Genomic DNA, 24,573 nt, shown 5'->3' on the forward strand with positions numbered 1-24,573 from the left:
AAGTTACAGAGTTTCTAGAAGTAACAGAGGAGATATGTTGCTTTTAACGTTATTCACTTGACAGATTTTCACATGAAGAAGATGAAACATAGGAGGCTATGTGGTCAGTTTGGCTGTAAATGTACAATTGTGTCTGTGTTTGTATTTCTCTTGTGTTTCGAAGCACAGGTTCAATTTTATTTGTGTTGTAGAGAGAGAACTGCAATATTTTTTCCCCTTGTGAGAGGGCTGGTAAATTCTTCCAGCTCTTTGTTACTGCTGAAGAAACACACTGTAGACTTCTGCATTCACACAGCAACAGAGGTAGCCACAAACAACAGCGTCCTCATTCCTGCTTCATTCTGCAGCTATTGTTTAGATAGAGAAAGAGCGCTAACAGAGCACAAATCTCTCACTAATTTAGCCTCACTTTGCCATCTGCTGCTTCCCAGAAGTTGATCCTAATGAGAAAACACTTTAAAGCACTCTTGAGGACCAGCTGCACACAGTACAGTCACCAGCAGAGGGGAACATTCCCTTCCATACCCATCACCCACCGAAGCTGCCCACCTGCTCCCTGTGCAAATCCCTATTGAACATCCACCTCCTTCCTTCCCCTTAGTGACATCAATACATTCAGGAGCTAGTCCCTTAGTCTGTGCTATCTGGCTCTGCCCAGGGTTCAGTGGTGGAGATTCACTGCAAGCAATCTCTAGCAGATACATCTGCTCTCCCTGAAGTCCTAGGAGCTGTGATATCCTATTGCTGCTGCTTCTCCCCATTTGCAATGATACCCCAGTTATAGTAGGCAGTTCGCTGTGGGTGGCTCAGCAGTGCTGCTTCTACACCCCAATGGATCTCTTAATGGACAGGGAAGAGACCATAGGAGTATGGCTCACAGCTCACAGAAGGCGACAATACCAAAACATGAAGACTGATGACCAGTGAAACACATAGAACATGACATAGTTTCACATCCTGAAGGACAAAGCTGGTAATTCAGGAAAAAAAAAACTGTATAAACAAATGCTCAAAATCTATTGAGCATCAAAATTTTTACACCATCTCAAAGCAGCAGTAAGCAACACACTGTCTCAGCCTGCTGGGAGGATGGAGGTTTATTTATTTATTTTTACACAGTTTCTAAAGCAACAGTGTCACAGCCCCTGGCTCAGCCCAGCAGCCCAAATACAGAGTATAAACACTGTTTCAGAGTGCAAATGGTAGATTGCAGGTGCACCTCAGATGCCAAAAGCCTCACAAGGTGCCCTACAGTGAAAATCAAGCACTCAATGTCCCCAGCAAAAATTACACTGGTCATTTCCATTCTGCTTCTCTGGCACAGGGGCTGCTGCTCAACACCCCTGCTTCAAGTTCCCAGTGTTTCGATGAAAAGATCCTTCGTTATTACAGAGAGGTGCTAATGAGCACTTCGGGATTATGTGCAATGCTTCACAGGAACTCAGAAAGCCGTTCTTTTCCCATTGTCTGTGCTGAAATGCAAGTCTCTTCCGCCTTCAGCTTTAGCAGCTGAAGGCAGGCATTTCTTCAGGGGTGCCAGCAAGGCTACACCCACATGTAAGGCAGCAACATCTAGAAACATGAATCACAAGTATCACGCACTAATGTAAATTTAGCTGTCCAGCATATCCCTTGTACTTTATGGCATATTTAATAATATGAGCACAGAAACTTCAAAGAGGGAGGGATGAAGGTGGACAGCTGAGTCTTGTAAGTATTCATAAAAGAGTGCTGAGGAGCAATCTTAAAAACAGCCAGCACTCCCCAGGTGCTATGTGCATTTAATATGACAAAAACACTTTGAATTCTTTGTTAAACACTCCCAGACAACGTGGGCACGGCCAGATTTGGATATGACCTCTGCATCACCAGGAAGCCTCTCATTTGTTGGGAACCTCTTTTGAAAGTAAGGCTGGCAATTCTGCTCTAAGAACTACTTAAAGAAATAGGCACAATGATGACAGACACTACAAGACATTCCTTCCAAAAGCCAAGCTGTTTTTCTGATTACTTTTCTGGATAAAATCATGCTATGTGCATTCCACGTGTGGGTGACAAGTCAGTCACACATAGGACTCAGAACAGCAAACGAATGGACATGCCAAGAGGGAGATGAAATCACAATTCCACAAAATGGGAATCAGGCACAAAAATGATTTCCTATGAGATACAGACACAGCATCTGGTTTTGCATATTCTAACAGAGGAATAAATCTTCCCAAGCTCTTTCCTCTATTTCCTTCCAGCTTCACCACACAGCAAATCCAATCCAGCTGATACATAAGAAACAAATACGCTTCTGCACCTGTGTGTATTTGGAGGCTTTGTGTTTGCAACCCACAGGGATGCCCAAATACCTCTGACTCTAACATAGCAGTTATACTGAGTATACCTCTGAGTATAACATAACTCTCATGGAAGCTTCACTCAGCTGCACAACCATTTAACTTGCCCATCACATTTTTGGCTGTACTCCTGCCTTGCAGCTTAGACAAACCCACTCCAGGAGCTAGGTCACAAGGAGGAACTGCCAAAACATGCTACTTCTCAAAGAGCTTATTCCTACGGGAAACAGGAAATACAAGAAACATTATAGCAGGTCTGGAAGAAACTTTTTTGCTGCTGTAATCTGTCAGGACAAGATCTTTTCTCTCTCTTTTGTCCTCTTGTATCTGTAACTTTGAAACATGCAGGTTTATAAACACATCTGGATGCAAACAGCCCTTCAGACACCAACTCATTTTCAGTTTTGATGCTGGCAAAGTATGGTGTTTGTGTAGTACATTTGTCTTTCTGACATAAGCAAACGCCAGCTGTTATTTGCTTGGTTTAAAAAACTGAGAGTAAACAAAATTATTAATTAAATGGGGAATTCTGAAAGCTTTGATGTAGACTCAAAACTTATTACACAATCACCTCCACTTGGAGTTAAGGAAAGCATAGCAGAGCTGGGGGACTAACAAGTATATTCTCAAAAGCAGCAGCTAGACACTTTCAGTAGGCATGCCTTATTTGACAGGGTATGGACTTTGGTATGTTAGATGATCAGTCAACATAAAGACCTTTGAGTGGTGAAAAGCGCTCATGCTCATTCTGCCTGTGCCTTCCTGGGCTCCATAGTGAGATGCTGGTGGTAGCAGCACCAAGGTTTCAAATCCAGAGGGGAAAGGAGAAAATGAGCAGAGGTTCTGAAGAACCTCGTGGCTTTGAGGTTTGATCATGAAAAATAACCCACTTGGTGAGCCAGAAAAAGCATGTTACTTGCTCTCTCAAATGGAAAACAACTTCTCAAATTCTCTGCCTTTAGAAAACAGTGACAGCACATCCTGCAAGTTACAGGGTTTGTTTCCCAGCCAATTTTCCCCCTGCAGCCCAGGGACTCGACACCAGGGTGGTACAGTTTGTCTACAGGGTTTGTCAAAGAGACCCAGCAGCACAATCACAGTTATGAACAAGGAGTTCCAAACACTGAAATCACCTTGAATCTCACAAGTCATTCTCTTGTACTTTAAACAACGTATTGTTTCTTCATCAAATTAATAAGAATTGTTTTCATGAATTAGAGTACTGACACCAGAGGGGACCTGTCCTACACTGCATAACCAGGTCTTTGTCAGGAGGCCAACTACCATTACATTACCAATAGGGCACAGAATCACAGAATTATTAAGGCTAGAAAAGACCTCTAAGGTGATCCAGTTCAGTCTCAGCCCATTCCCACTGTGCCCACTGACCATGTCCCTCAGTGCCACATCTCCACAGTTCTTAACGCCTCCAGGGACCATGACTCCACCACCTCCCTGTTCCAACAGAGTAAGGCAAGCTTCTTTGTACTCCAGAGCTGCCAGGGAAGTACAACAGTGACAAGCCAAGAATTAGCTCTACAACACCATTTCCCAGCTCACACCAACACCAGCTGCAGCCTGCCAGCTTGCATCAGCAGGGTATTCCAAAAGCACAGGCTCAACAGCAGGCTGGAAGTCAAAGTTAAATTTCTGTCCTTCACACTGATCTAACTTTTAGAAAGGACAAGGGGAAAGGAAAGCAGAAATCTCACCTTCGTACACAGAAGTGCTTTTGCTTAGTCCATAAGCAGAAACAGAAGAATAGCAGTGAATGGTTGCTCACTTTCCATATCCCTTGTAGGCAAATCCTAAAATAATGAGGGTCAAGTGGGTATTAACTTCTTCCTTCAGGGGACCAAGACAAGAGAACAGACATTCTCATACTTAATGCCAACAACATATTTTTGTGAAAAGAGTTATATAAACAAACAGATTATTCCTCTAGGCTGCAATGAGTAGATAAATATTTTTTCCCCTTTCCACAGAGAACAAAACAAACGTAATGAGCAACAATGAGATTACCTAACACAGACCTGAGAGAGTCTGCTCCAGGAACAGAAATTTAATACATGGATTCTCTGGTCAACCCTCATTCCCAGTGCTGCTCCATCAATATAAGGTTCAAGGCAATACATGACTGTTAGCAGCTACTCAATAATCCCCACTTCCTGGCCAGACCTGTCAGGAGGAAAAATGATGAGCAACTTCTAAAGGGTAGAACCCTCTATAGCACATAGAGAGGAACACAAAGTGCCACTTGGCTGCCTTCTATAGGAAAACAGAGCTTCACTTTTTATACTGTCATCACTCACAAACCAGTATGACACACTTCCAAGTTCTGCATAGTCTTAATCTGTTTGGATAACTTTTTTTCTACATGATCCTCAAGCATATCCTTTTCCAAGGAGATAAAGAGCAATTTCTTCTCCCCTTCACCCTGAAACAATCAATTCTTACCAAGAAGCAGAGGTACCTTGAAGGCCAAGATATCTACACCTGTTCCTAGCACAGTGGGAATTCAGAAGAACAAAGTAAAACCCAAGCTAGCTGTTAATGATGCCAAGTGGGATCACTCTCCCCGTAGGACACACACAAATTTAAACATGCAAGCCCTGAAATTACATAAGAAAATTTGCAACTGGAACACAAGAACTTTAAAAGCACAGATGAATTTATCGTTAATACTAAAAATGTAACATTCTCCAAAGTGCAGATGTGTGCTTGCATTCAGAAGCATGATACCCTTACTCTGTGTATCCTTCTCTATCTCTTCCCATAGATTCATGCTGACATTTTGCAACACGTGACTTCTCCATACCCACTAAGACATAGTATCCCCACCAGACTAACAGCACTTGCAAAACGCCAATGCCCTTCCACACACTAGATGGGGCAGACCTCAGGTACCACCAGGATTTGCAAGCACCTGCATTAGTTGACATCCTCCAGTTAGACAAACAGAAACAACTCCCCAAATTCCTATGGTTACAGTGATTACTCAATAGTCAAAAAACGAGTGGTGCAAGAAGTCTGAAATTAGCCTGCTACCAAAAAAAGCCATCATCTGGAAGAGACAAACTCATTCCTTGCTCTTGTATTCTGAAGCAACCGGACAGACAAAAAGCAAAGGCAAAGTTACTGGGTTTAGTCATCACCACTGTCAGGGAAAAGCTTTCCTCCCAAAGTTAAGGAGTTGACATCACATGAGCCATGCTGAGCCCATGCTGGCACAGCAGGCCAGAAGCCAAACTTCAAACATAGACACACAGGTCCTAGGGCTGGGCTGACCACACATAGCTCACTCACCACCTACTGACAGCTTCCCAACTCAGCTCTGCTATAAGCAAACACCAGCAGATCAGCACTAGCTCCCAGAAGGCTCCATCTCTTCACCAGATGCTTCATCATTGCCCCAGCAGCAGAGCAACCACCACACTCATACCCTTCAGCACTAACAGACTGTCACATGAAAAAAGTGGCCCAGCATTTCAAAAACTTACATGAAATGGATTTTGAATTAAAATTATCAATTTCTCTCTTGGCCTTCTTAGGAATTGAACCCATCTACACAATTAAAATGGATGAAGATTTTCTCTGAACCTGTAAGAACCTGTTATTTATAGTCGCATCTCATCGTATTAAACACTGTGCTCTAATCTATTTCAAGCTGACGAGACAAGTACCAAAGCATAAGCTGAATACATTCCACACATAATACATTTAAAGCACTGCAAAATTTTATTTATCAATTTCCATCTGAATTAACAGCAATCTTACACTGAACTGCTGGATTTGTACGAACCCAGTTACATACTGCTAGCAGAGAATTAATATGTCAACAACGTGGGTTTTGTGGCCCTACTGACAGATCCATTTGCTGGTCTTTAGTTAGGGTATGTCGTTTTTATCTAACACCTAAAAGTTCCACCAGCATTTGTGGCTCACCCTGAGTAGTGATGCAATGGTAAAGCGAGACCTAAAGAAAAAACAGTCATAAAAGAAAAGCAACACAGTTTAGGAGTAGGATGCTACAACATACACCCCATTCCAAATACCTACAGGCATTTGGCTCACTGCCCCCGTACTCTGGTGGCAGCGCATCTTCTTGAGACTCACCAGGCACCACTGGAGCATGCCCCAACCCGGGAAGCTGTGCAGAGAATTGCAAAACAAAACCCACCCAGATGGCTCTGTCTTATCAAAGTTTGGCATGTCAATCTGCATGGTTAATTAAAACCCTCTACTCTTCACAGTTAATGGCAGGTCTGTGCAGCAGAAATGGCACCAGAACAGATGTCAGTGAATTTGTCAAAGCTGCAAGCTGGATGATTGCTCTGACTTCGGTGTCTTTTGAAGGACTGCTCTATTTACATTCCCACTGATCTGCCTTGTCAAATCTGGTAAATATTACCTCTCCTTCAGCTGCTCTACAGGACAATCTTGGTGAAAGCTGTTTGCACTTAGAAAATACCATATGATAACAACAGCCCTTTCTACAATTCCAGGAGAAAAACCTTCAGCAATGAAAAGTGTGTCTTCACTTCAAAGTGGCCTTTGTCTATGTCATCTTTCATCTTATCTGCTCAGGATTCCCTTGAAAAACTGCAGTCATGATTTCAGAGAGAGAAAATAAGCTGGAGGATATCCTCACTGACACTACTACTCCCAGAGGCAAGTGGAGCACTGTAGGGTTGATCCCAACAAGAAAGAGTACAGGCTCACAAAACCCAGCTGAGGCCAGCGAGTGGCAGAGATGGCACCATGCAGAAGCGCTGCCCTTCACTGCCACACATCCTGAGTCAGTAAGCAAATCTCATCTTTGGAATTCCATGAGAAAACCCTCCATCTGAGATGCTCCAAGACAGTGACTATACACTATGAAAGTAGCACTGACACGGGTATTAGCTGTCTTCCATTTCAATTACTTAAACTGCTTTTCAAACTCGATTATGATCACTTCAGTTTGCCAGCATGCAAACTAAAGCAATTAAAAAGCAAGCAGCCCACTTGATTTCACATAATTATTAAAAGAGCAGAAGAAAAATAACCTGGGTCAGTGCTAAGTTGATTCACTTGCTGTAAAGTTATGCCATACAGCAACAGAAAAGGAACAAAAAGAAGAGAAAGAAAGCTAACTGAAACCATCCTGGATGCCTTAATTGCACCCTAAATGCACCGTCACACTTCCTGCTCAAAGCTATCATGCTAAGGGTCAATGAAAGTAAAATGAACACAGAGTAGGTTCCTTGATGAATTAGGGACTGGATATTCTCTAAGTATAAAGTCACTGACAGTTATTCCTTCTGTATTAAGCACTTACTCCTAGCAACTTTATGATAAAATCCAACTGTACTTACCTCTTAGGGAAGATAAGGATGACTAGTTGCAGAAAAAAGAGGCAGTGCTGAAAAAAACCCCAAAACTCTCTAAGACAGACGGTAAATTATTTCTACACTTTAAAACACATTCATTGAATGTAACTGTGTACTTCTGACTCAGAAAACTAATGCCTTCCACAACCACTTATTTTCTTCTTGTTTTCTACCATAAAGGAACATGGCTCAGGAACCTTACATGTTCCAAGAAACAGAAAAATGTTGAGCAGCTACAGACATAATCCATCTCCACTTTAACGGGATTTGTATTTGCATTAAGGGCAGACAGATCACTAGGAACATCTTCCATCTGCACTAAGCAGCGCAGTATCCAGTATCGGTACCAGTGTGGTTTGTTCTTTCAACAATGTTCTAAAGCTATTTGGTTGCTTGTTAATATAATTACTGAGTTAAACATAGTTCTCCTATGGAGACGTGCCCAGTTGTCCCAGCTTTGATACATGCTGGTTTATGTTGAGGTGACCATCTGATTGAATCTGTTCTTGTTAAGAGAGAAATTACCTTGGCTGGGAAATAGCCAAGCAGTAATTTCCTCTGATAATGTATGCAGGACATAATCAGCAGTAACCAAGGATAACACTAATAGAGACAAGCACATGTTACAGTGCTATTCTAAAACAGCTAGAAGTTCTCCAGTGGAAACTCAATCATTTTTTTCACTTCTGCATCCATTGGGGAAAAAGACTTCCAATAATAGTTGAAGGAAACATGAGTTGATCTTATTTACTTCAAGAAAAAAAAGGATCAGGAAAGGACAAAGTGACCTTGTTGCACACTTCAGAGGAAGAACAAATATATCCTCACACCATGTTTTCCTCTGAAAGAGTACAAGTCAGGTTCCCCATATTTCTCCCTTCTTCCATAAGTATGCAAGACACGAACAGAACATTGTTCTAGAGACTGCTCAGTGGTGCAGCACTGTTTATGCAAACACTTCAGTGTTATTGGGTTTTCTGTACAGAATTCTATTTGAAACAATGTGTCTGAATAAGTCATTATCAAAATTAGTACCTAACACATTATTAAAACCAATACTTTAGAACATTTTCTTTAATGTCAGATATAATTAAAAATATATTTTAATATCCACTTACCACTGTGTCAGTACACTAGCATCACACTTGCTTGTCACGAGACTTTCATAATTTTGAATTTCTCTACTAGGATTTTTAAAAAAAAAAGCTGTAAAAATACCTTGAATTGTGATAGCTTTTTGAGGAGAAAGGTGTACTTCTAGGGCAAACACAATCTGTTTTGTCCTGATACTCTCTTTACAAAGTAAACAGTAGGTCTCCAGAAAAAAAAATATTCCTCACAGATGGAATTTCAGACTGCTACAGAAAAGATGAAAAATATTTTTAAAAATCATGTAAAACAAGGTAGAAGATGGAAAACAGTTAAGAAAGAAACCCCAAATCACATAGGATTTATTTTGAAGTAATATTCATTACTTTCACAGATGCAGTTTTTGATGGCTTTAATTCTGAGGTTCAGCAGTTTTACTGGAAAGAATTCATAACAAGCCATGGGAACTGCTGGATTTGCTGCAATTAAATGTCAGCATGTGAAAAGATGTTACGCTCTGCAGCAACAAGGAGTTCAAGGTATCGTGCTAATCCAAGTCTTACTCAGATTGTGCTCAAAAAAACGTTTTTGATGGAGGCTTTAGCAAATAAGTCATGATACTTAAGTCATGTTTTTTCCCCTCTTTGGAGAAGGTGAAACTCTGGACTTCAGGTTTGTGGGTTTTTTTCAAGATACATGTATCAACTGCTCATCAGCCAAAATGGCAATGAGTTGCATGCCCTCCAGCTGGTATTTGTGACTCTAATTTAATGAATCAGCACTGAACCAAAAATACACATGGGGTAACAGCAAAAAACCTGACTTAGAAATGTAGGAAGAAAAGTCAAATTAAGCTAGTTGTAATTTCTGAAACAGTAGGTCATGATGGATAGAAAATTAGATTAATGTGTAGTTGTACAAAGGTTAAGGAATGAGACTTCTATTCCCACACTTGAAGGGAATAACAGAAAATGAAAAGATTTTTCCAGGTCAGAGGTTGTTTACAGTTATTAGGATTAAAGGTCAAGGGCTTATGGGAAAAATGTGTCCCGAGGTAGATAATTTCCCCTTTTTTGGGTCAGTTTAGCATGGGCAGCCATGACTACATCTACAGCATGTCAAGAGCGGAAGCAGCACTGGGAACAGCCGTGCCACATCAGCCAGCACACCACTGCCTTTGGGGCTGCTCCCCACAGACAATCAGCACTGGAAAAATACATGGTGTGTTTTGGGCATGTGCAAGATGTAATCAAGATTTGACACTCATCCTAAATAAAATGAGATATGTAGTGACATATCCAGAGCACTTCTAGACAAAAGAAACAAGAGCAACCCCACACAGCCATGACTGCAGCGCCCTGGGTTAGTTCAACCATCATGAGAAGACAGTGCTCAGGAACTTCCGTAAACTCAAAGTTTCCAAAATATCATGACCCAAAGCACTATAGGTCACAGGGGACATGCTTCTTCTGAATAGACGGAGAACCTAAACCTCTCTCTGTCCCTTGGGATTCTTTGTCTTAAAAACTCATGCCACCCTGCCAGGATCTCACATTGCATTTTAAAGTCCCAGCCTATGCTTGGTGCTAATAACTGTTACAGCTAGGCTGTAACATCTAGTTAAAATATCCAAGGGACCTAAATATCCTTTCTTTTCCCCAAAGCAGCAGCCATTCAGAACTGCACATTCCTTCTCCCAACATCTGCAATCATTGCTGGCAGTTCCAGCATTTCCCAGAGGGAAGAAGGCATAGCACTGGTGTTCCCAGTAGTTCCCAAACATTCATCGAGTTACTACCCAGAAACTCTTCCTCTCAGATCTGACTTAGACATCTCAGCACAGGCATACTTAACCATGCAAGCGGGCAGCCTTCACCAGCGTGCATATTTCTACAGGAAAATACAGGCATAAGAGAGATATCTATCAAGATGCTTTCACAGGTCTCTGGACATCTGCGGGACTCAAACTATACCCCAACCACAACATGACAACACAACACAAACCCAATGGATCATTTACCAAGAAAATTCAGTCCTTGTGTGGTATTTTAGGTAGCAAGACAGGTTCGCCTGCACCTCCCAGCACTCAGAGGAAGATGTGAATGAATTACAGTGCCACGAACATCAGTACCGACACTGACATTTGCTCCAAGGATGCATCCCTAGGAACAAGCTACACAAACATACATTTCCACCTAATTATAATGTTATAGTTTCCTCAAAAAAAAAAAAAAAAAAACTCCCACAAAAAGCCAAACCCACCATTTCTATTCATTCTTCACAAGAGACACAGACAGTATGAGAATGACTTGGTAGATACTCTCCAGAAGCTCAGGGAAAAAATATTCAGCTAATTTCTGTGCTGAACCACAGGAAGTTGGTTGAACACACGGTATCACTTGACTTCCTAAACACTGTACTTAGTAAGTTACTTCCCCATGCAAGGGCAGCCTCAAAATAAGTGGAGTTTACCCCACGGGAGAATCACACAACTATTTGTGGGTGGGAAAAACATACACTTACCATCAATATCACCATTTGGAACAACATGCTGCACATGTTAGAAAAACTATTCAGTGGTATCCAACACTGACATGTTTTGCATACTTTTCATGAGAAAATGCAGGATACAAAGTGGAGTTAAGTAAGAAGCTCCAGGAAAGAGCAGGTGTAGGAAAGGAAGATGAACAGAAGGAAGGCAGCAGCAAGAAAAGGAAGGATTTGTTATTCTCTAGAGCGTGGGGCCACATTATAGCACTTGCTGACTACTCAGTGTGCTCCCAAAAAGCCACTGTCCCCTGCAAGAGTTATTTTCTTCCCATTCAGTATAGAATATACTGAATATATATATGAGAATATATAGAAACACCCAAACAATGAATATTTGCATTTACTTGGTACTGGAAAACAGTTCTCCTAGCTCTCTAGGCACAGTGCTGGAGCTTGAGGAGCACCACTCTTGGACACTCTCCATCCAGCACCGCACAGCTCCCCACATGACCTGAAGAACAGTACGTCCACACCTCAGACAGTGCTCTTCAACTCCCAGACTGCTCTGTTTGCTTTGCATCAGAAGCAACAGCTCACAGCAATGGAAACTGTGGGAATCAGCTGTGGTGTATGAAAACACCAAGGGCGCACCACCATCTTCCTGACTGCGAGAAGGATAAGCAGCAGTAATCCACTCCCAAAAAGTAATGCACTGCTCAGCAAGGAATTAACATGAAAGAACCCCAAGAATTTGGCTGATGTGAACCACGCTGCTCCCGCCTCTTGCTGCATTGCCCTGCTATTTCTTCATTACCAAAAAAGATATATACCTTTGGTATTTATCACCGTGGTCTCTTATAGATAGTACTGCAGCTTTTCACCTTCAACTAAACATAAAAACAGAGAATGCCACAGTGCGTTTGAAATACTTCCAGTTACAAATCCGAGGCATGTTCTCTTTTAAACGTAAATGAAATCCTCATTGAAAAAAGAAAAAGATGCATAACAGCATCCTCAAAGGAGACTTGAGCAGAATCACTGATTTTTAGTTGCTCAGAAAAACAGCTAACATCCTACTTGTGGTCCTTGAGATAAAGTGACCTTGGGCAGATGCATCACTACATGTAGAAGCACCCACAGGGAGCAGCTCAGAGCAGCACTAAGACCACTACATAGCAGAGGTATTCCAGGTTTTCCTATTTCCTTAGCATGCAGTGAAGGCTTGAGCTGACTGTGTGACCTTTTCAGAGAACAGACTCATTGAATTGCATATCTCTTCCTGCTGCCTGGCACGAGGCGGGCATAATAACTACATTGTACACCCAGAAAAAATGTTAACAGCTTTCAGAGTGAGTGCCAACGAGATAGACTGTCGGCACTTCCACACCTGCTCAGTAGCATTCACAAGGGAATGCCATGGGGATGCACCCTGTGTTCCTACTGCCTGGCCAATCTAAGCAACAAAAGAGAAAAAAACCTAACAAATTAATGGCAAAAAAAAAAATAGAAGTAGTCCATAATTTGAAAATGGAAACCACCTTCCAGTTAACCTTGAGTGCATCTCTGCACAAGCACCAGAAATGAATTTCCTTTCTTCACTTCCTGGCATAAGGCTGGAACATCCCGTGGCAATGGGTCTGAGACTCACTAGCAGCATGCTGTAGAACTACACATGCCAAGAATTGAAACAACAGCTGTGACAACCACGCTGTGTTGACTGCACGGGGGAAAAGCACTGGAACAGAAGAACAGCCACCTTCAGTAAGGGCAGGCTTGCTACCATCGCTCCAGAAACACAAGCAGGCAACAAGGAGACTTCAATTAGGGGAGGAAAAAAAGAAACCATTTAAAACAGAAGCAATACCCAGCTTCTAAGGTCTATGACAAGGATTTTGGCCCATTTGAGAGCACAATCCCCACACCTGCACAGTTGCCTGGCCCCACCGGAACTGGGTGTGCTGCAGGACAAGATTGCAACAGCCAAGGAAAACACACACAGGCTCCTGGCGAGCACTAGCTGAATGTAAATCTTCCCCAGGCAGCTGCAGACCCAAGGGTGCATTGCTCCTTAGCATCCCTAGCAAAACAAAGTTTATCCACTCTCTGACTATGTGTAAACCAGCATTTCCTCATCCAAATGTTTCACAAACAACAGATGGATAGTTTTTTGAAGTTTTTCATCCAGGAAATTCAGACCAACTATACACCTCTTGGGTTTCAGTGGGCAGTTCCAAATAACAGAGGAAAGATAGAACAGTTTGAAATTCCCATTCTCTCCACTGAGAATGCATACAGAACAAGGATATCAGGCATTATGAAAATATGTAAACAAACATTGTCAGTATTTCCAAGAAACGCACTGCATCACCCCTTTTTCTCATCATGACTTTAAAACATGTTAATTACTGAAATATTTAATTTTGACTTGAAACTTGACACTTTCACCCACCTTATAAGGAGCAACCTATAAATATTAATGATGGCTTCAGCAATAGAGGACCAAACTGGTTACAGTTAGTAGCCAAGCCTAACATATTATCTTCCACATTCTAGCACATGCTTCGATGTCTATTCAAGTGCACATGGACTCCAGTTCTCACAAATTACAGTAAGTATAAACTACAAACACATCAATCTGAAGAAATAACCCTATCAGCAGGGGTGGATTTTATCTCATTCCTCTTCAAAGTTCAAGCTTGCAAGATACTAATTGCCAATCTGCTCAGAGGGTAAATGCACAGCTGATGCACTGGGTCTCCTCTCAGTGCTTAAAGTGCAGTGGCTTCTCTGAGCAGGATCCAAGAAGATTCTGGCTTTATGCTTCTTGCACAGCTTCCTGACTTCCCTGTTTCCTTGAACAGAACAAGTTCTGCTAATTGAAGGACCACAGCAACACTGTTTTTGTGCATTACTGGGGATTTTTAAGCGATTTGTTTCAGTTGCTGACGATTTTGAGAATAAAAGAAAAATTGTATTTTTAACATATGTTTATTACATTTTTGGAAGGAGAAAGGAAATCATTTTGCACAGGCAGTTTTATAGATAATTCAATCTCCTATCTTGGCTTTCTCTCTATTGACTTTGAGTTCTGCAGCAAGCTACAAATTACACTACCTCCCAGGTTTTAGGTCCCAGTGCTGCAATTACAGGAGCGGGCTTTCTCTGGCTTTCCCCATTTCCTAGCTTTCTCTAAGATGCAGTGCCCATTCTGTGCTTAACTTCCTCAAACACATTTTTCATTGGACTTACAACTCACTAACTCTACCGTAGCTGTCACTAAGTGGAATTAGATGATTTTTGAGATCCCTTCCAACACAAGCCATTCCATTATTTATTTTAAGTCTACTACCGGTACCTGGAGCTCAGGCCCATGTATTTAGGGCTTCTGCAGGAGTGAGCAGCAAGCAGCTTGGCCTAAGAGCAAGCACACTCCTCATGTAGCAGAGGTGCACGCTCTACATACTGACATGCCTACAGAATCCAGAAAAATGTCAGCATAGGGATGCTTACCCCAACATATGCCAAGGAGCATGTCTTTGAGCAGCTCCTAAGCTGCTGCAACAGCTGAATTGACATTATAGACAAGGGGATGTGCTCATAGATCGTCCATGATTAATATTACAGAGGCACACAACACTTCTTCAGCTCTTCACTTGTTAAACACTCTGAAGAAAGCATGGTGGGGGAGGGGGGGGTGTTAAAACAGGGAGGTCCAAAGCTGGTTTTGTTCTAAGATCTTTGCTCCCATTTCCAAACCAGAGAATGAAGACCTCTCCTTCCTCTTCTAGTCCAGCTCTCAACTGAGCTGAAGCTCCCCTACAGCATAATGCTCCTCACATTTACAACTCAGCTGAGGGAATGAAAGATGTTGAATTGCTGTTGAAAGAAGGAGCAGTTATTGTCTGCAGTACCAGTCACAAACAACACAGTTTCCAACTGCATTGTGAAATCTTAGATGCCAACATACCAGTGGTGTGTGCAAATATCCCACAAATGCAACAGTCTCACAGTCACTACACATTAGAACTTAGAAGGAATTAACTTTCCAGCTAGTGACACAAGCTGAATTCCACTTCTATTTGCTTTACAAGTTAATGAAAAACTTTCAAACAGCCTCCAAGAATGTCAGCTTCAGGGAAATATCAAGCCATTTGCTACCACAGCTTTTAGATGGGGAATTTTTCTCCCAGAGATCAGAATATCTTCTTTTATGACCAAACTTTGTAAGGAATATCCCCTGCACAAGGGCACTGCTGCTTCCATCCAACAAGGAGCAACGATCTCAGGAGGGATCACGTTAATACAGGCACGGTACTGAGATAAGCACATTCTCCCCACCAGATCTTTACCCTACTTTCCTACCCCAGAAACAAAGTATGCTTTCATACCTGTCTACTAGGGAAAGACAACAAGCAGACACAGTTGAATGTATCTGACAATCAGATACCAACCTCACTCACAATTACATACAAATATATTGGAGGTGGAGACCTTTCAGCTCCTGTCACTCATTTTTGCAGGCCTGCTTGTAGTAGCAATTATCCAGGTTAAGATATATTCTAGAGCACAGTAAATCCATATCCAGCTGATGTGCCATTCTTTGAATTAGTTTCTCCATAGCTGCTGTGAACTTGAATTCAGTGCTGGCGGCCACAAAGGCAATATTAGCTGGAGCTTTGTTTGCGTGTTGCTTCTGTAACAAATTGCATAACATTAGTTTGTAGCAAAATTACTCAGAGCTGCTGCCTCCAGTCTGTAAAGCAACCACAGGCACACAAGGCAGGAAGGCCAGCCTTTAGGAATGGGAATTGCCTTCTCATCGAGACTTCAACGATGAACTCACAAAGTGAGAAAAAAAGCGGGGCACCCCAATAAACACATGCTAAGGAGAGAGGCATGTGCATCTGGTAAAGATGCCTTTGCTTTATTTCTCCTATACCTGGAGCAATCTTGGCTCTTCCAGCAGGGCAGATCAGGACAAGACTTCATAGCACACAGCATCCATATGCAGGACCAAGAGGCTGCATTTGCTTATTAACCCCCTCAAAAAATTCTAGCAGCTCACACTCTGCATCAAAAACCTACAGCCTCTAAAGGCATAAAAGGTACTTTTAAAGCACGTCAGATTTTTTGGTGTAAGTGAACAAGTGCTAGCTACACAAACTTTCAGGTAGCACTTCCATAGGGTTAACCAAAACTGGCTTCCTTAGAAAATAATTATATTCCAAAATACCTAATGGATGTTTCAAAAATTTGTTTTAAAGGAAAAAACATTCACCTGAAGGGAATAAAAATACATATACAAAGCAATAAACTGTCAGGCAGATGCATGTGACAGGCAAAAGGGCTTCCCCAGGAGGATCTCTATGTATAAGACACAGGCAGGACTGCACAGTTTCAGAGAACCCAGTTTGTCTGAAGTTCCCAAAAACTGTCACTCTGTAAATGGTTTTCTTTTGTATGAAGTATAATTTCTGGGCTCAAGAGGGATAAAGTTTGTTTTTAAACACATCCACACATATGCAAATATGTAATATCAAGTATGCAAACATACTTGCATTAACATACACAACCCTCTCCCACAGAGTAAAAATACACTCTGTAGATATTTTCAGTGTTAAAAACTATTAAATTTCTTAGCACTGAAACAGGATCTGGTCTTCACAAAGTGTTGTTAAGTCCATTTAAGAGAATATCCAGTGAATATCCACAAAAGTGAAATTGCAGATATTATTCTTAAAGGTCAACAGGTTTCAGAAGCAATGCAACTTTCTTGTCCTTTTCATTTCGGACAAGCTTAGGGAGCACATGATCATGGGTTTCTTGCTCTTTTCATGCAGTTCTGTAACACAGTGAGTTCTGCGAAGAACAAAAGACAAACTGTCAATGTTATTGTTTGATTTTTCTACTTGAGAACATATTCCCAGAGCTGCAGCATATCTCATTACACACAGGGCATTTGTGCAAAGCCTGGAAGAGACTTCCTGACCACATGCAGTTATTCAAGTACTCATGATGACTTTTCCCCTCCTAAAGAACATTCACACAAGGGAGAGAGGATGTTTAATTGTGGCTATTCCAGCTAAATTCCAATCTGAGACTTCAGAATTTTCAATCTAAAATCCTCTTTCCAGTTCCAATGCATTACAGTTCTTTCTGTAACATCCTGTTATCATTAGGCTGCAATCTTGTTTATTTTGACATCGCTGGGAATTTTGCCACTAGGATCAGGAGTCAGATGCGATGCCGAAAAGTTCTGACTAAGCAGAGATCATCAAATGTTTCCAATAGATAAAACATTTATGAATATATTTAAGTCTTTGGGAACTTGCTTCTTGTAAATGGTTATTGGAATCAGTGAACCAGGCACAAGTACGATAACTCATATGAATTGTATTAACTTGCCTATTTCTCTTTCACATCAGTGAAACTACATTTTAGTTATATGCCATTGTCTCTTAAGCAAGTAAGGAAACATTGATAGCTAAAAAAAAAAGAGTATGTCATACACCTTCCAAGAAGGTGCAAAAAAGGAAAAGAATTTTTAATACAGAAATCTGACCTTAAACATTTCTACTCCTTTTTAGGACAAGTTCATGTTTATAATATAATGTAGAAGCTTTGGTGTACTGATAAAAAAATCAGAAGTAGCAGTTGCATTTGCAAAATATTTTCATGTGTTTGGAAGAGGTTTCACAGCAGTGCAGACCAACACTGCTGCAGATGCTCAGAGTACCAATTGTGACTGTCACAAAGGAGCCCCCATAAATCCACTCATGCACTGCAGAACTACAGGGGAAGCATCAGGATACACCAGTTGTGTGCTGCACCCTCCCTCAAAATTGATAGTCTGGAGGGAAATCCTCCCTCTGAAAGCTCAAAGTGTGTTTATTTCAGATTCCCTGTTGCACACTGAACTTTCCCTATGCAAGGGGGTTGGTGAAGCTCACTCAGGCTGGTGGTGAGGCCTTGGAAGAAGTTGCCCAGAGGGGCTGTGAATGCCCCATAGCTAGAAGTGCTCGAGGCCAGGCTGGATGGGGTTTTAGGCCTCCTGATTTAATAATAGAAGGTGTCCTTGCTCATGCCAGGGACACTGGGACCAAATCTTAAATAGCCCTTCCAACCCAAACAATTTTGTGGAACATTATTAACCAAAACATTAAATCAAGTCCAAAAAAAAATTCCAAGTTCTCCTTGTAAATCTTTTGTAAAGTATGAATTAAGTAGCCTTGGGTTAAGAATTCTAGTTGTCTTTCTTGCATTGTGCAGGTGAGATTCCAGTTATCCTAACATCTGTAGTATTTTAGCCTCACCACTGAATGTTTAAACTTTTAATGCTGTAACAGGAAAAGAATTAAAATCCTGATTGCTTCCTAAATGGATGGAGGCCATCTGAGGCCAGAGTTCCAAGTATTCTCACAGTTACACAGAGATGAAGGTCAACCATCACAAGCAGCACTCAGCATTCAGTGACCTCACATAACTGTGTGGGGGTGCTTCTCTGCTAAAGAAGAGTGAATCATCCCTCTTCAGCACAAGGTGGTTTTGCAATGTATTAAGATAAGGTGGGATGCTTTGTTCTCTTTAAAAAAATGCACAGGTATTCAAGGGAGGCTATTCTCAAATAGTTGCACAAGTCAAAACACACTCTGGGTAACACACATGTAGGCAAATGGTCATAAAATGCTGGAAACACCATGTACAGCACCTTGCTTCTGCTTGTATGTGAAAGTTTTGCTTCTAGAACCCAAAGGATGTTCACAAACCACCCTCCAGGCTGCTCCATGCAGACCCTCAAATGGGATGATTCACCTATGAAGGCAACCTGCTGAAAGAGCAGAGGCACTGCATTTTACAGAACTGATAGTAAAAGGAATCCATCTTAGTCTCACACCAGCCATGAAAATTAATTGTCAGTTTAGATGAAATCTCCAGAGGTTCCCTCTGCCTCAGTGTTCAAACAGAACAGGCTGACACCTTCCCTTCCCCCCCCAGGTTGGGGCTGAGGGAACCACAGTATTTGGCATCACTGATAAAAAAAATACCAACAGGTGCCTACAGAAATACTGTTAGCAGCCAAGGGACAGGTCCTGCTGTCAATCCACTGTTATCGGACATTAGGTCTCCCCTTCCAGCATGTAGCAGCATAGCTTTTTATTATGGCTAACAATTTAGAGAATTAAGAGTCATTTCTCTGCCTCTGTCAGCTGGGCATTGCTCACCATTCAGAGTACAGAACAAAGCCAGCAGCAAAATCACACCCAGCATCCCACACTGGTTCTTCAAGCTTCACAAAGATCAGTTAAAACTAGGAAATCAAACATACCTCTGTGGATTTCCTGCTGGCTTCCTGAACAGAACATCACTGCTCATGTTTAACTTCTGCAAATAAAATAATCATGCAGCAAAGAATGACAAAATTGGCAACAGAGCTCTGCAGGAAAAGACAATGAAAGGAGCTGTTGGAAGGGTTAAAACAGAATTCCCCAGCTTAAAAGCTGAGGCACAGCTCCATTCCTCAAAATCACCATACACATCCACAGGACTTGGCATAATTTGTTAAAAAGTTAAGTAAACTGCTGGGATGAACTTAAGTTGAATTACTCCAAGGCTAAACATCTTGCTTACTATGGATAAAATGTGGATGGCTTTAATTTGCTTAAACTCTGCAAACAAGTCTAAAACAAAACTGACTCTGATGAAGAGCACTTTTATCTGAGTGATGCGCACCAAACCACATAAGAGAAATACGGACTTACAGCTACAAATACCAGAAAACACAGGTGAGAAAACTAAGGAAACTGCATGGCAGAACATCACATTCTTTGTGCATATGAGACACTGAATGAGTTAAATACACTTGACAGCCCCATATGGGAACAAAAATAGAGCAGGAAGGGTTTTGTTTGTTTGTTGAAGTAATCTCACGGGATCTAATGGTTGTTTTTTGCCTATGTAAAGATACCGCTGTGACAACTACATAGTGAGCCAAACTCATCACCCCAAGGCATGGTCCAGGGAAAGCAGCAAACCAGGCTGCAGACATACAATACATTCCCCAAAGTTGACATTATTTCAGACAAAGACCTGTACTCCACAAAACCTCCTGCTGCTGCGTGACCTGCCCGCCTTGCACACTGGGTCACTTGCCAAGACCAGGAGCATCAGTGTGCAGGCTCCAGCTCGGCACATCCCGCAGCAGTGCCAGCTCCACCAAAGAAACAGCTGGCAGAGAATACCAGAGCCTGAAGTGAAAAAGCCCACTAGCGGGGTAAGAAAGGAAGCCCTTGAAGTTGATCACGCGTCTCCCATGGCCACCACAAGGAGGGGCTGCAGAGGGCAGCACTGCCTTGCTCTTGGCTCACACTGCCCAGCACGGGACATCACAATTAAAACGAAGCATTCACTCCATTAAGCTCCCAGTTGCACGGATGATGAAACTCTCGGTTTTAAGGCCTCCCTGAAAAAGAACGGATGCTTGCACGGTGTCTGACCGCGTGCAGGCAGCATTTCCAGCCCGGTGGACTGGAAAGCTCGGGACCGTGCCAGGGCGGACACGCAGCTAGCTGCAGGGCAGGACGGCACACAGAGGGGAAGCGGCAGCTCATCGCAGATGGAAAGGACAAAGGGACGCTGGAAAAAGCCACTGCATACAGGAAAAGCCAAAGGCGTGCTCACAAAGCTGCTGCCGCAGGATACACGGGTAAGCGAAAGCTGCAGCAAACAAGTGGTGCTCTCAGCTCATTCATTGCCTGGCACCGCACCCAGGAGGGCAGCCTGCTTACCAGCTCTGTGCATCTGAGAGGTCTTTATCATTCCATCACCTGCCTCAGAAGAAACAAATGGATTAGGAGAAACTGATCTCTTCATGCCCTTACATTCCTTTTAAACAGACTATCAGACAAGCCTGTCTAGCAACAGGAATTAGGAAGTGGGTTCTTTACCACTCTGCAGAACAAAGTATTTCTGTGGAGATCAGGCATTGCTGTCTGATGCACAAAAGTCCAACCAAGGCTTAAACCTCATTTTAAGACCTGACCAAGATGAATAACTTCAGTATACAAAAAAGTGGACACAAACTGCAATGCAGTCCACACAGCACAGACTTCACCAACCACCCCACAAAAAGCAATTTTCACACTGGTAGTAAAGGGAACATGAATTTTGCTGAGCAACAGGGTTGTGCAAAACTTTGATATTTTTCTTTGCAGCAGGCTGTGCCACAGAGGGAGGAAAGGGCAAGATGAAGAGCAAAGTGCAGCAGTTAATCTTTACCTTTCCTCTTCAGAAACAGAAGCAGGTTAAGCACAAGAGACCTCCAAGGATGACCTCTGCATACATCAGGGCAGAAACTGTATAAATACTTCCTGGAAAGATTTGTATGCATTACTTGCTCTAGAAAATAAACATGATATTACTATAGGAACAAAAAGTAAAGGAATAAGAATGACAGCCAATTAAAATGACAGTCTTGTATTCAAATTCACAGAACTCAGTAAAGTTGCATCTGCTTCAGTTCTTCTTACAGATTAAGAAACACTGGGCACCCCAGAAAGCACAACATGCCTTGTGCCTCTTTCAGGCAAGGCCTGCCACCATTCTGAGGGTATCACACATGCCATCCAACTCCACTAATTGCCAAAGTGCATCTCTGCATGGCAGATTATATGTTTTCACACTGAAATTTAATCTGTTGAGTTACTGTGTCATCAGTCAAGCATTATTTAATTACTGTGGGATAAAAGCCTTATTAAGTCTCTCCCCAGCCTTTGTCAAAGCAGCCCATCTTACAAACACAACTGAATCTCCAGGGTATTCACAAGGGAGTATTCCCTGTCTATTTATTTTAAATAACATGTTGATATGTAGTTGATGCTGCCAAAACAGAAAGGGAATTAAAAGAGCTGATGCATTAAAGAAAGCTGCAAGCTAACAGAACTTAATGGTACTCTGAGGACATTAAATCTGCGTTTCCCCAGCTCCGGTGTTGACACTCCCTGCCAAGCCCATTTGAAGTGTGGTTTTATCATGGAGATACGTAGGAGTCCCATGAGATCAAACACTGTCAAGTGGATAACAACTTGCACGTTTCTCCTCTCCCACCATCTGCATGTGCAGACAAAGCTGTACCCAGAACACAACAGCTCAACATACACACGTACACATATTACAGAACCTCCTGTACTAGATAGAGCCCACTCCTCAGTAAATCCACGTGGCTTTACAAGGACTGACATGCAAAATGCCCTTGGGGATTCTTTACACGGGCTTCCTTGTGCTCAATTCTAATTTGCCTTTGAAAAGGCTTCTAGAAGACAATCCCATATCTGTATTTGGAACAAGCAGAGCAATTATGGCATTTTAAACAAAGGTTGAGTCAGTATCAGAAAAAATCCACAAAACCACAATGAATGGATTTGCAGGTGTTTCTGGAAGAATTCTCTTGAATCCACAACAGCTGCCTCTAGAGGTGAACAGAAAGAGCACAGCACTGGAGGGAAGTCATGTTTGCCCACAGCTTCTGCCTCAGGAGCCACTTCCTAAAGTAGCACCCTGAGCTCTCCTAACCACCTGCACTGCTCACTTCTTCCCACAGCAGTGATTACCGAGTACTGCTGTCAGGTGAGGCAGTAGGTAAAACTGTGCCCCAATTCATTTTCATTCTTAATTAAAGCAGAATTATAGAAAAAACATTTAATGTCTAGTTTTGACCAAGAGGTAACAGAAACATACAAGAAAATAGACATTTACAGTCCAGCAATCAAAAAACTAACACACTGCTGGGCAAGTAATCTGTTTCTCTCATGTGACTATGGTTGAACAGCTAGCTTATTTATTATTCAAGCTATATTCTCTTTATAATATTTCACAGGCATAAAATGTAGGAAAATTACACATATTCCCAGGAAAGCAAAATTAACTACCTGAAGTGTGCCAAAACAACTCACTGTTCCCATTCTCCATCCTTCCTGTAGCAAATTCGGCAGTGGAAGAGGGTGAAAAAGAGAGAGCCTCACATTACCTAACACTTGTAGCTAACAAACACCTGCAGCATACCTGGCAGTACATATTCAGAGAAATGGATGTCCAATAAATGGAATGGGAAGAAAACTGCAACAGCTAAAAATGGCCTTCATTTCAAACATCCATCACTGCCAAAGCTATGACCCTTCTGTAGCCATCATCCACAGTAGAACAGATGGAAGCTAAACATGCTTTTATCCATCACAGGTTCATAATAAACTGTAGGCTGCTCTTCCTGCCTGGTTCTCTTTTACTGTTTTTATTAAGTCCTCTTCTGTGTGCTGTATTTTGAAAAATTGCAGATGTACGTACATCTTTTGTGAGTTTTCATACTAAGATGATTCTTTTGTCATCTGGCCCAGCTTAACTTGACTTCACATTGATAAGGAAATGAGAACAGTGTGGCCCAAATTATTGCATTTTCCACAGTGTAAACACTCATTTTACATGTCTTTTTGGAAGCTCAGTGTTTATTTCCATTATTCATTTTTTTCTGAGTTCTGACTATTATTCTCTCAGGCCTTGATTTTATTATTTGGCTTGCCTGCTGCATACTCTTTCCACCTTGTGCATCATTTTATTCACATAGCTAAGACACTGACACTGTTCTCTGAGCAAAGATGTACCTTAGGCACTTAAACCAAGCTTTCTCCTTAAGCCTACAGTCCTCTTCTGTGTTCTTATAGGAAGCAAGGTAAAGCCTCAGAGACAGCAGTGGCACAAACTGGGCTTCAGCATTCTGCCCTAAAGGAGCCCTGTGTAGCCAATCTCATTTGGGGGACATTATCCCAAGTTCCTCAAAGTCTGCACAGAGCCAGCTCATCTCTCATCAGACTGGACCAGCCTCCCGTTACTAACCTCTAACATCATCAAGAGCACTAATGGTGCTACCATCCTTGATGAGCATATTATCCCACTACATATGGGGAACTCCCAAGGGCAAGTGTGACACACTCATTCCTGGTCCACCATGTTGGAGGTTTGTGTCCCTCTCCTGCAGCATCACCCCATCCTTCCCACTCCCTTCCTGAACCCAGCAGCCCAGCAGGCCCAGTGCCAGCTCCTCCTGCCATGGTTGAGGACAATAGCACACTCTGTGCTCCAACGGCTGAGCCGTGCCAAATGGCAGCAGATGGTGTCTTCCCCTGGGGCCCCACATTGGCAAGCCACAAAGATCAGCCTTCCCTGGGTGCTCGCCTTCTCCCTCCTCCCCACTGTCACATTTTCCGTCATTGCCCCTGAAAGGAGTCCTT

At 42.2% G+C, this 24,573-nt stretch overlaps 1 protein-coding gene across 2 annotated transcripts in view; it reads right to left on the bottom strand.

The window, feature by feature from the left end:
* The window catches only part of ARHGAP24 (Rho GTPase activating protein 24), a 155,594-nt gene that overhangs the window by 67,411 nt on the left and 63,610 nt on the right, over positions 1-24,573 (bottom strand). The window lies entirely within an intron of this gene.

Source organism: Cyrtonyx montezumae, unplaced genomic scaffold (assembly GCF_038088225.1).
Source record: "Cyrtonyx montezumae isolate F1298 unplaced genomic scaffold, pur_monq_1.0 scaffold_2, whole genome shotgun sequence".
Classification (NCBI taxonomy): domain Eukaryota; kingdom Metazoa; phylum Chordata; class Aves; order Galliformes; family Odontophoridae; genus Cyrtonyx; species Cyrtonyx montezumae.